At 40.7% G+C, this 13,423-nt stretch overlaps 1 protein-coding gene across 11 annotated transcripts in view; it reads right to left on the bottom strand.

The window, feature by feature from the left end:
• The window catches only part of LOC119954625 (zinc finger MYM-type protein 1-like), a 40,299-nt gene extending 32,885 nt beyond the window's left edge, over window positions 1-7,414 (bottom strand). For 2 of the 11 annotated variants that reach the window (XM_038779955.1, XM_038779961.1), the window contains exon 1: window positions 1,226-1,447. The gene's annotated coding sequence lies outside the window, so the exon portion shown is untranslated. Of the gene's footprint in view, window positions 1-183; window positions 369-1,225; window positions 1,448-1,542; window positions 1,565-1,781; window positions 1,966-4,179; window positions 4,289-4,821 lie in introns of those variants that run through there. The other 9 variants (XM_038779957.1, XM_038779952.1, XM_038779960.1 and 6 more) reach the window with 9 other exon arrangements.
• Window positions 7,415-13,423: the final 6,009 nt, after the last annotated feature.

Here is a 13,423-nt window from a genome sequence, read left to right as displayed (position 1 = left end):
CATTAAAAGTTAGGAGCCTACGTTTGTGGTATAATTTGGGGAAAAGATTAAAACAAAACCATGATGACATGTGCTGATCGACCTTGAGAGAAAGGTGCAGTAGTAGATTTTGGAACAAATTAGTTTTTAAAACCAGATATAGAACTACCCCTCTCAAGCTATGCCAAAATTATATCGCCTTACCGTTTGTAGAAATCAACAAAGAGAAATCAATATTTAATCTTACGAATTCACGCACTCCTTGATGTTGAACCAGTTAAGTGTTTATGTTTAGCTTGGTGCCACAAATAAAAGCAAAAGAGCAGACAGGCAGCTGCCGGCTTCACGACACTTTGCGATTCATCCCCCCCCCCCCCCCCCTTTTTAGATGTACAATGTGATTTTAAGTTTAATTAAGTAACAATTTTTAAATCACGATTTTGCGGCTTCCTTTTCCGCGCGCAACTAACTCTTCCCGTTTCCGATGTGAGGTGCTTCACGCATGCACATGCGATACGAAAAAAAAAATTAGGGTAACACTTCGGAGTTATTTTAATCTGTTTTGCTCTGTCTTGCGGTCGGCATGATTATTAACTGCAAACGGGCAGGAATTCAGTTATTGGCTTAAACCGCTTTGCAGTACAGCGGAAGGGGGAAAGTCGCCCAGTTTGTTTAGTGTAAAGATTCGTTCTTTGAAAATGTGTCGACATCCTCTCGTTTTGGGAACAGACATCTAAAAGTTTCATTCAACACCACCGTCCTGTTTGCAGAGTCTAGCCGCGGTGCACTTGAACTTTAAAAAAAAACCCATCCTAACTTGAAAATGGCGGCGGGACGGAGAGTGCGGAACCATCAGGGAAAAAAGTTTTTAAACACCATGCGTGTGGCTCCGAAAAAATATCTACTTTTTATCTTAGGGGGAGGGGGGGCGGAAGTGAAAAATGAAAAGTGTTCACGTTAGTTTCCTTCAGAAGTTCATGTTACGCAACCGTAAGTGATCTGATTCATATCTGAAGTTGGATTTAATTCCGTGTTGAGATTTCGTGTCTTCTCCCCCATGTATTTTTTTAAAAATCAGCCTCAAACTTGACATTTCCATTTATTTTTGCCCTCCGCCAAAAACAGAGCCCAAGCGCATGAGATAGACGCTGCTTCCGAAAAACTGAATAGCTTCGATTCGCCGTTTAAAAAACAAAATAAATTCCTAAAACCGCCAACTGAATATCGTCAGTAGACCACTTCTTACATTGTTGCAATCGCTCCCTTCACACGAAAGGTACGATTAAAAAATGGTATATTTCCCAGGATTCATGTTGTGGCTTATTTAAATCCGCTCTTAAACTTGAACTTGACTTTTTTTTGTTTGGGAGGTGAGAAAAGCTGAAAGGTGTTAAGTTTAGGGATTCGGACAGATCTCTCAAAGAGACAAATGTTTTCCGTGTCTATAGTTTTAAACTGCTGTTTGGAGGATAAGATGTCAGGAGGGGGGGGGGGGCTTGCAGCTGCTTCCAGGAGGCGACGATAAACGCGGCGCCATTTTGTAACTTCTTCTTTCTCACTCACCTGGCAAGCGGAAGCGGAAATGGGCGGGTCGTCGCGCATAGCTGGCGCTGCTAACCAATAGTTACGCGGCTGCGTCACTCAGTGCGCGTGCCGTTTGCTGACCTGTGTGTGAGGTTCAGTCTGCACGAGGAGGGGAGTTCGCAGCTGAATATTGCTGCACGTCTACCCACAAACACATACACAGGACGCTTAAGATTACAATTACCATCACACAGTGTGGATTGTTTTCAGAAACTCACTTTTTCTGTATCCACCCCATCCAACTATGATATATTTAATCGAAACAATAACCAGAGTTTCTGTCAACTCTTTCCGTACTCTTTTTGCACTGCACATCAGACAATTTCATTAAATTAACATTGATTCACCATACGATTCTACTTCCAATACTAATACCATCCTGCCCCAGAAATGCCTCTCCTATGGTACACGGAGGTGTCGGTTAAATCTTCAGCCACTCTGCCTCCTCCTCTTCCGCTCTCGTGCTGTACATTCATTCTCAATGTGCAGCTCTTTTAAGTGGCCAGACCATGCAAACCATCTCAACAAACATGAAGTTTTTTTGTCGTGAACCGAAAACTCCAAGCCAAACACTTGCCACCATTCGATCCTCACATACATGAATCATTCATTCCATTTCATCATCAGATATCCGTCAAACCACAAGCATTCAAAACAAACACTAACTGAATTCAAGCTTTCACAATTTAGCCTCTAGCTTTAATTAATTTCAATACAAACTGCTAGAAATGAAAAAATATTCTAACAATTCATCTGACAATAATGCTGATATAACCAGGAAATTGGGTACATTGCATATGCTCAGACTGTATAATGCATCCAGCTAACAGAATCACAACTCTGAGTAAAAATATCAAGTCTCATGTCTTTGGGGGAGGTTTGGGCCTTCACGTAAATTTTTTTAAAAATGTATTAAAATAAACAAAATAGAATTCAATTGATTAGTTTTTGCACGTCATTGTGAAATATGTATTTAAAGCCTAATATTGAGCATTAGAAATTACAGTTACAGAGAAAAATTGATGGGAAAGCTATTCAAGAACCATTTTGGGTGTTTTTGTGGGTACACTAATATAGTAGTGTAAAAAGGATGCTGCGACATAAAATAATGAAATACCCATTAGCGTGTCATCACAGGAAAGTATAACATGCAAATGTACACAGAGGGTGGTGAGTGCCTGGAATGCATTGCCAGGGGAGGTTGTGGAAGAAGATACATTAATGGTGTTCAAAAGGCATCTTGACAAATACATGGATAGGATGGGTATAGAGGAATACGGCACAAGGAAGTGCTGAGGGTTTTGACCAAAGTTGTTATGACTGGTACAGGCTTGGAGGGCCGGAGGGCCTGTTCCTGTGCTGTATTGTTCTTTATACACATTTAAATGCGAGAATCTCCATAAGAAATGTTTGCATGATAATTTCCAATACAAACCCATGTAAAAATTGCAATATTTATTTATTTATAACATGGAAAATATATCTATATGCATAATCTCTGATTTTCTTCTCTATTAATTTCTATGTCCACTTTTCTACAGAAACTACCTCTGTAAACCAGTCACAATGTAATTATATTTGGTAGTGTAATAGTCCCTCATTTTCGTTTCTGCAAAAACCTGTGCTGCAGTTACACTTTCTGTCTGTGATGGTGCTGCTGTGCCTTCAATGGTGTAATTAATTATAGTGTGACAAAATTACAAAAGGTCGCTTCTATAATAAATGTAAGCATGGCAATTTATTTTGAAAAAAGTTGACAGATGGTGTCCAAAAACATAAAATATTTTAATATATTATGTATTGTATCTAACAAGTGTCCACCGTTCTGCTCACATACTTCACCACAGTCTTAACACAATCTTAAAAAGGAAACAAAGCTGGACTCTTCCGTTCTGGAAACATATACCCGCAGTATACCAATATCCACACAGCACAGAAAAGCATGTATACACTGTAGAGAGCCTATATATAACATGGAATACAACATACATGCTGCTCAATGAAATCTGTCAAGTAACTGGATTATGCATGCAGTACAATTAAATCTAGCAGAGTGTAGCAAATAGTCAGTTTAGAGAATAGCACATATAGTCAATATCATGAAATGGGCAAATACTACTTGGATCTGCTTGTGATATTTTTTGTATAATCAATAATTGGAATTTTTAATAATGTATTAATCTCCTTATGCAGCCTATTCATTTCTCTAATATGGTGTAAATGTAATCAAATTATGCAACACCAGACTATGGACAAATCCCCACTGAAACTGGATTCCACATACACACTATTCAAAAAATGAAATCCAAGATACAGTGTAGAGGCAAATGAATGATGAGTTTTGATAATCTAACATTAATTTGCATTGTTAATATATATGCAAATAAGCAGACTAAACAAACAAGAGTTTAGATAATAACAGACAGCCAAGTGGACATATAACATTATGGAATACGTGCTCATGTATGCATTTGCTACTATTGTATCAGCAATATGTAGCTAGTTTAGAGAATTGCATTTACAAATGTAAGATGTTAACCTTTGCCAGCATTTGATCACAAAGTTATGGGTTCCAGCTCACATCCAAAGATTTGAGCATATAATCTAAATTCATACCAATGTAGTAATGAAAGAGTGCTGCACTGTTGGAGTGTTGTCTTTCTGATGAGATTTTACATCAAGGCCTTGTTGGTCCTTTTGCATGTATGTAAAATATCCCATGACACTATTTGAAAAAAATAAGACAACATATAATCGTTGACAATGTCATGAAAGCAGATTAGCCAGTCATTTTATTCATTGTTGTGTGTGAAACATTGCCCTATGCAAATTGGTTCCTGCTTTTCTCTACACCGAAACAGTGACTGCATTTCAAAAGTACAGTACATCGTTGTCTGTGAGGCAGTTTTAAACATCCTGAGGTTATGAAAGGCATTACATAGTACTAGTTATTTTTACTACTAATAGTGAGTAATTAATATATCAACACAAAAAGATGTGTACTTTAAAGGTGAGCACTGGGTATTCTCTACAAGAAAAAACAACATATAAATTTAAAAATAAATCTGAAGAGGTGATCTACTGATAAATTATAAAACCGTTGTTCTACATGTACATGCTCGACATACAAAACAGTGCAGGCATATCGGCAAACAGTTTGAATTCCAGAGCTAATTCACACAATAACTCTATTTAGCACACACTTAACTTTACAGACAAATCAGAGATATTCAACTATGCAAGAAAATATATACTCACGTGCCAAAGGTAATATATGCAGGTAGATTGCAGACACTTAGGAAAATCTTCACTTAACCATATATGCAAGTGTATACATACATCGAACCCTGCAGCAAAATCTGTCTGCAGTATCCACAGTGAAATGTATATATACATTCGACTATGCAGGTATGTTGGTCCATCTTGCAGCAAGTTGATCACTCAAGTACATTTAATAAAGGACATGTTTTGTCACTAAAGTAACACCTTCCTCCCAAACTTCAAGTAATACCCAGTTAGTTTTGGAAAATTCCAGTTTTGCAATATTAGATTCTCCCAAATAGCAGAGTAGCTATTCTGTGCTGGAAAGCGGCATTTATACTGCAGCAATTAGTTTTAGATGTGGGCACGCATGCTCAGGGATCTTGTCCCAGTTAGTAAAATTGAAATGTTTGCACAACACACACGGCAGCATCGGCACCATCCAAAATTCAATAGGTTCCAAGATTTGAAGAAACCCCCACATTTCATTTTCTGTCATTTCAAACACAAGCAACCATATTTCCTCTTTTTCTGTGTGTCACACAAAATGATTTTTCCATTCAGCGCGCCGGTTAGGGAACAGGGAGACTGCTGGATCGTTGGATCATTTGTGTTATTGTTCAGTAATATTCGTAGAATTGTAAAAGCATTAATTTGCGCGTAAAATGTAAACCATTTGCTGACGATCTCCGGAGAAACCGAAGTGGTCACTACTCTTGTATCGTCACACCCGATAGACCAGAAATCAGATAATCAACCCTGTCTCTTTCTACTGCTCAATCGCGCTGTGTGATCGATCCAAGCAGACAGCAGTTTCATTTTCGTCCAACATGGGACGCTGATTTTACCCCACGCCAGTCCCTCCCGGAGTCCAAAGCCACCTTCACATAATCTGCACGGTCTTCTTATACAGTTTAACATAAAATGCACATTCTTAAGATGAATGGAAATAGTTGCTATTCTGCAATTTTCGCTGTTCCGAATGGTTACACCCGATACTTTAATTAGAGCGTAGGGAAAGAGAGACACAAAGAGCACGCAAAGCATTCTGTAACCGCCAGCAGCAAAATAGCAGAATAGAAACCATTTCAGTGAACAGTCTAAGAATGTGTATTTTATAATAACAATATCACAGTGCAGTGCGGTTGTTTGAAGCGGACTTTGGGCTGCGGGGTTGGATGCTGGATGAAACTTTAACTCTCCACATGGACTGCTGGGGGAATGACGAGCTGGAGAGAGCGAGAGAGAGAACACATCCCAGAGTCGGTATCTCAGTGGCAGCTGTAAGATTCCAGCTGTCCCGGTTTGTTTCTGATGTTGCACGCGAAATATCAAAGCAGCGACTAAAATAGCCTGACCTCAATATTTAAAGGATCATCTCTCAACACATTCTATCGACTTGAAAAGACAGAAGCGAGGGTGTACTGCGGAGTTGTGTAGCAATGCTTAATTATCTTTGCTATCCACATGCACAGGGGGAGCATATCCTTGAATTTTCAACAGGAGACTAGAACTTCGAAACATCCTGTCGTCCTTGGAGTTTCTTTGCCCTGTCTCCAAATTAGTGTAATTTATTCAACAAATCAAACTCATCAGTTCAAATAAAATAATAATTGAAGTTATTTCGCGATGTCCAATTCACCAGCCATTTAAAATGGCAGGTCTGGCTTTTTCTAAAGTTGCACTGTTGTGGAGTGTGTGACTGTACCGTGGGTCTGAGAATTAGACTGCGATATCGAGGATAGCTCCTCCAACAAATGGTGCAAACGTGGGTTGTGTTGGAGACGGTATCCCTGTCGCCCACTGAACCGCGATGTTTTTGCATGTCATCCACCATGTGCAAAAAAAGTAGCATTCCCTGTCCCTAAAGACGGGAGGGGGTTCCCATTGTGGCTCAGCCCCGTGCGGAGGTGAACACATTGTACTCGAGCTGCTGGAAGTCTTGGATTCCCCCTCGACCATTGAGGAACAAATAAATGCACCGCTCAATCAATAATCGGGATTGATCATTTCTGATTAAGTGAAACTTGATTTATGTGCTCTCAGTTAACGGGAAGGGGATGGATTACTGTCCAAGCTTAGTTAGGTAAGGCGGGAGCTGAATGCAGAATTCCAACCTGCCCTATTGGTCACTGTTCGAAATTGGTAAATCTGTAGGTTTAATATTGAGCAGTTGTGCGACCCCCACATGTTGAGACGGTTTCCGTTCTCTTCTGTAGTTCCATGTCATTGCAGTAAATGGTCGCACAGGCAGAGTAGGAGTCCTTGTAAAGTGCACACATCTCTGCAAACGGGTTGAGATGTGACCGCTTGACAGGCTCACTTCCAGCAGCTGCTACATTCATTTCTCACCTGCAGTTGTGGCTCAGCGCTGACAAGATGGCCATTTATTAAAAATAAGAAACACAAGACTATCGATCACAGTTCGTATTAAACACGGATTAGACATTAAATGCAAGGCCTTGTTTGTATTGACATTCTCAGAGCCTCAGTTTTATTTTCGAGTTTAGTCTTGGAAATCCCTGTTATAAATTATTGCAAGCAAATATTCCATGAAGCTTTAAAATCCTGTCAGCGTTTGGTTCAATTCTGGAATCTTAATATAACATTTTAAATCCCCAATCCGCTCCGGTTACTGGCACTTGGGACCTGACATCACTAACAGGGCAGGGGAGCAATATGGAATTTAGCATCGAGCTAAACAAGTTAGGTTATATTAGTGGACATCTTTTGTCAATTTACCACTGTTTTTGTAGCTGCCCTCTACATGCTCACTGTCCATTTGGAAAAGGAGGATTGCTGTGTGTGTGTGTTCTTCAACACACCCTTCACAATGGCTTCCAACTGCTACAGAAACTCCTCCATTGGCATATGTCAGTTATTCGGCGCTTCAGTCACGCTGTGGGATGCTTAACGAATTTGTCTGAAATTCCTTTCTCCACGATATTCGCGGAGCTGCTTTGGTAGGGGAGGGGGGCGGGAGTTAGCATATCCACTAAAACAAGAAAGAGTGGAATTTGAAACAAGCGCATTAAACCTAGTGCATTAATGCGCCACTGTGTAAATTCTCTCTTTTAAATTCAGGCATTTCCAACGAATATCATTACGTTAAATTCCAAACCTCAACTGACTGCAAGACTGCAGCTGGTACAAAGCTGGAGCAACCTGCAACCATTTCGAAGTATAGAATGAGGACATTTGGCCCATTTTGCCTTTTACTGGCTCTTTAAAGTAGTCAGTCCTTCACCCTGGAAAGGGACTGAATTGACACAAATGTTGAGTGTTAATCTGTAATAGCCCACCTTGTTGATGCAGTGTGGAAACATGCAGGATAATTTCCTATAAAACAAGTTGAGCTGGTGGGGTTGGCTGTTTGGCAAATCAGATTAACAATCTATAAAAGTAATTTACGTTGCCATTATATTAAAAAATGTAACATTACTAAAAAAAGGCATGTGAAAAAAATATTTTTTGTAAATAAATAGGTCCATGGTCATTGACAAAGAAAATGGTACCTTGGAAAATACTGTTCAATAAATTACTACTGAATTCATTTTCTGACAACTTGGACCTAGTAAATTCAGCCCGATTTAGAAGATTTTTTTCTCTCTGCTTCAGCAAGGTACTGGCAACTGTAGGTCGATCATCTATCTGCCTGTTTCTTTTTTGTTCCTCGTGTTGGAAATGTCTTTATTAATGATATCTCACGGTCACATAAAAAAATAATTACTAACATTAAAAAGTTTAATCATTTGCTTATATGAAGTAATTTACAGCGGAAATGCAGTTATTTTCATTCTATAAAATGGCTCTGACTGTGTTAACGGCTTTAAAATGGCAAATCAAGAGGAAAACAGACATTACCGAATTTTATTCTGGCGCGACAAATTGGACAATGTAATGACATGTGTATATTGTGGGGTCACCAGTGCAGTTGCTTATGTGGCCTAAGACAAAGATAAATCATAACATAAATACTGGCGTGGTTATAAAAAAAAATCTCTCCAAACTAAAAATTCAAAAGGTTCTTTACTCTCAACACAGTAAGAAAAGTTTGGAATTAAATTATTGGTGCCAATTGTCAGAAGAATATAAAAGTACAACAGCGGGAAAAACAGAACTCTTAGGAACTTTGTTATTCTACATGTCACATTGATATTTGTCGAATACAATGCAGATTGACAGATCTAAGTTACTGAAAACACCTACATTACTCATTGACTGGAGAAATAGCTTGATGCATGAATGCTTGCACAGATGTGCCAAACCCCATTCATTGATATCTAGATAGGAACAAAATCAGGCCATTCAACCCCTTGAGCTTCTTCTGCCATTCAATAAAATCATGGTGGACCTTAACTCCATTTGCCCAGTTGCGTTCCATATCCCCTGATACCTTTGCCTAGCAAGATTGTTATCAATCTTAGTCTGACAAATTTTAATTGACCCTTTTGGGGAGCAAATGGCCTCCCCAAGAGCTGGTCAAGTTTGAATTTTGGGAATGAACGGAGAGTGCAGTTCTCAGCTGGTGTGGCAGCTTTGTACAGATGGAATCCGAGTTAATGGGCGCGATTCGCCCAAAGACATGACCAAGTGTCATTTTGGGTGGGTTTGGCAGGCTGATTGCCGCCGGGTGTTCAGGCACATTCCAGATCACTGTTCACCCACACTGAGTCATTTTTAGGAGCTTGGGGAGATTCTCGCTGAATCCTCCCACAATTCGAATGTTTCCTGTAGTGGCGAACTAAAGACGCCGGCAAGACCGGCTCCTCAGTCAGAGATCGGGCATCATTTTTGAACCGTTAGGTTGATGGTCCCCCACATCCTCGCCCACGGACATCATGACCCCACGCGGACATGGGCAACACCCCCAACCCACGACCTCAGGGGGGCAACCGGTCCATCATTAAATGTCCATGTCCCCCCCCCCCCCCCCCCCCCAGACATGAGGGTGACCCGGCCCCACATCCATCCATATTCGTCGGCATTGGAACATCTCCCTCTCAACCAAGTGAGCTTACCCCACTACGGGGTCGCTGAGGCCCTTCCCCTACCTTTAAGGCTACAGCCCTTTATGCTATCCCCCATCATTTTGGTTCCCCCCTTTCAGACCGCCCCCCATGAGCACAGTTCAAGCCCTCCCCCTTTATACCCATCCTTCACACTCCCACCCTTCATACACCCCTTCAGCCCCCCCCCCCCCATATGCACCCCTTTCATGCTCTCCCTCACCCCCTTTCATGGGCATGGCCCCCTCAGGCCCCGTCCCTTGGCAGTGCCGCTTGGCACCTGGGCACTGCCCCAGCACCCAGGCAGTGCCAACCTGGCAACTAGTAAGTGCCTGGTTGGCACTGCCAATGTGCCAGGTTGGCATGTCTGGGGGCTAAGGGCATTCCCCTGCCTTGTCCCCGATCACCTGCGAGCGCAAATGGTCTCGAAGCCTCCCGGCATGGCCGTCATGTCAGGTTTGTTTTTGGAGACCAGTATTTATTCGCGTTTGCTGGCAGACCAGTTGAATACCGGAAGCTGGGAGACTGCAGCCTTGGAACAGGCTTTGCATATGTAAATGAGCTTAGTTGTTCATTTAAATATGTAAATCAGGACCACGCCCGGGGGGGGGGGGGGAGCGGGATCCAGATCATGCCGAGTGTAGCGGGTCAGGTGCATCACACTGGGCTCGGCGCCCGGCACAAAACCCGTTTTTGGCCTTTTCTGCTTTTCACTGAAGACTGGAATCGACACCGGGTGCAACACGTGGGAAAATCGCGCCCAGTGTTACAAGTCAACATGATTCTTCTTCAGAATGTTATCCCTGTTTCTCTCTCCACATTTTGTCCAGACATGCTAAGTTTTTCCTGGCACTTCTGTTTTTATTTCAGATTTCCAGCGACCTGCAGTATTTTGCATTTGTGGGAAAGTTCCTGATTTGGTCTGCACTGAGTTAACTGATTCCAGCAATTGTGGAGCTACAATTGGCCTCAGTAACCTTGGACTAAAAATGGAAACTTTTGGCCACAGCATTCACTATTGATAGAAATCCCAGCTGTGCGCGTGTGTGGAGTCAAATGAGGATAGTATCTAGTTGGGCTCTGACTTCCTTTGGGTCGAATAGTCTGTTAAAAACCACTGGCAAGGGGTCAGGTATAAATATTGGCCAATTGTATAAGATGACAAATTGCACGTAGCAGCCCTGAAACTAAAGTCAAACAGGTCCTGAATATCTTCAGGAGATAGTAGCAGAAAAGCAAAATAGCAGACCAAAGCTACCTTTTAGCGATGACCTTTGCTATGTTGCCTAAGAGCAATTCAGGTGACTAAATGACATGACACAGTCCACATCAGTGGAATGCTGAAAAACATTGTGTGTAATCAAACCAACAGCTTGAGTAAGAATTCCAACATTGTACCACACATGGTAATCAGGTCCTGATTGTTTATTGATTCTGTGGCAATTTTACTGGGATATTCATTGATTGGATTTTTACCATTCCAGAGATTATTCTGGGAGATGGCAAAACTGAAATAAGAACAGAAAATGCTGGAAAAAGCAGATTTGGCAGCATTTGTGGAGAGAGAAACAGAGGTAACATTTTGAGTTCAAAGTACTCTTCAGAACTTGTTCGCTGAAGTTTTTCAGCATTTTCTGTTTTTTATCTCTGATTTCTAGCATCTGCATATTTTGATTTTATTGCAGGTCACACTGTTTTGATTCAGTATGGTATTGCCGTTAGATCATGTCTTATAACATAAGGAACAATATTAAGTCTTGGAAATTAATTGGCACAGTGCCTACATTATAGGTGTAAAATTGGCACCAAATCATCCAATAATATGGTTGTGTGTGTGTATGCGTTCTGTGCCAGCAGTACTCACCATATATTGGTAAATGCTCTAGTGTTAGGCATCCAGGACTTATTTCCAAAGAGGCATTAGTCCCTTTCCACTACGCAAATGGTGGCAGTGAGGGCAGTGGAGTAACACTTGCTTTAGATGCCCTTTCCAAAATTAGGTGTATTGAAACAAACCCTGTGCCAGGCCGAGTAGCATAAGCATGCTTTAAAGGATTCAGAAGGCTTCCATTAAAAGGGCTACACGATAGCACAGTGGTTAGCACTGCTGCTTCACAGCACCAGGGTCCCAGATCCGTTTTCCGCTTGGGTTACTGTCTGTGCGGAGTCTACATGTTCTCCCATGTCTGCGTGAGTTTCCTCCGGCTGCTCCGGTTTCCTTCCACAAATCCCAAAAGACGTCCTGTTAGGTAATTTGGACATTCTGAATTCTCCCTCCGTGTACCCAAACAGGCGCCGGAATGTGGCGACTAGGGGCTTTTCACAGTAACTTCAATGCAGTGTTAATGTAAGCCTACTTGTGGCAATAAAAATTTTTATAAAAGGAAATTCAAAACAGATACTTAGCTCAACATGGATCCAGGAGGAACCCTCCTGCTCCTCCCACCTCCACAATGGCAGCACTTGCTTAAACACCTGACTTTCTCTTTCCTCCTGATTGCCTTCAACCCATTCCTCGGCACCTAATCTAACTTTGTCCTCATAGAATGGGCGTATTGCCTCTGGGTGCCCAAATTACATCTGTCTCTCATTGGAAATATGCTGACAAGGCTCAAGGCCAAATTTCAGGTGAGCCTCAGGTCACTGACTTCTAGTGTGCAATCTTAACACGCTGTCTATATCTGGTATGAAACCAGACAAAACAAATTTCCACCTGAAAGACTTTAACCCCGTATGATCTGTTGTTGACTAACATTAAACAGCCAAACCAGGAATTCTCTGGCTACACTACAATATTAGAAAAGTCATTAAACTTGGAAAATGATTTATTTTCTGGGTTTAATTGCAAAGTTAAAATTACATTTTCTGTGTGAGAATGCTAAAGAATGAATATACAGAAAAATGAATAAAATAAAAATTAAATTGCTGGACACAAAGTTTTTATAAAACATGATTTAATATAAAATATGATATAATCTAATACATTCTAATTTAGAAAAAATTAGAAATACCAAATCAGCAAAACAATTCTACATTTAGTTACATGTGCCTCAACAAAAGAGAACCCGGATGTGATTTATACAACTCTGAAAGTTCCCCATCTTCAATTATCACCATTTTCGCAATGGTTTAAAAATACATTTATTTAGTTTTCACTATTTTTTACACAAAACTGATAGGTGTGCTAACTTCTGTAATTTCTTGAAGTCATTTTTTAAAAACCACATAATTATTCATGTCGCTTCTTCCCTCTCCACACGGAGACAATATATTATGTGCTAAAAATGTTTACTCTTCTTTTCTCTGTACAATATCATCAAGAAACAAATTAGTATGGTGAATAATTTACCATTCTGCACCAATAATTTACACTTCCCAAACGGAGGTTCCCGGTCTGTCCACAATTTTCCTGTTCTTTTCTACCAAATATTTTCTTTGCTGTGCCTGGACAAACTGGGAAACTAATTCCAAGTAATTTTCAGCTAAATTCAAATTTACATGGGTTTGGATCCCCATTCTACTGTTAGATTGTTTTGAAAAACAACTAACAGGTTTTAACCATTTTACTGATTTTGTAAAGTTTGTTAAAT

This window comes from Scyliorhinus canicula, chromosome 20, assembly GCF_902713615.1.
Source record: "Scyliorhinus canicula chromosome 20, sScyCan1.1, whole genome shotgun sequence".
In the NCBI taxonomy this organism is placed as follows: Eukaryota; Metazoa; Chordata; class Chondrichthyes; order Carcharhiniformes; family Scyliorhinidae; genus Scyliorhinus; species Scyliorhinus canicula.
This window is presented reverse-complemented; position numbering and strand designations above follow the sequence as displayed.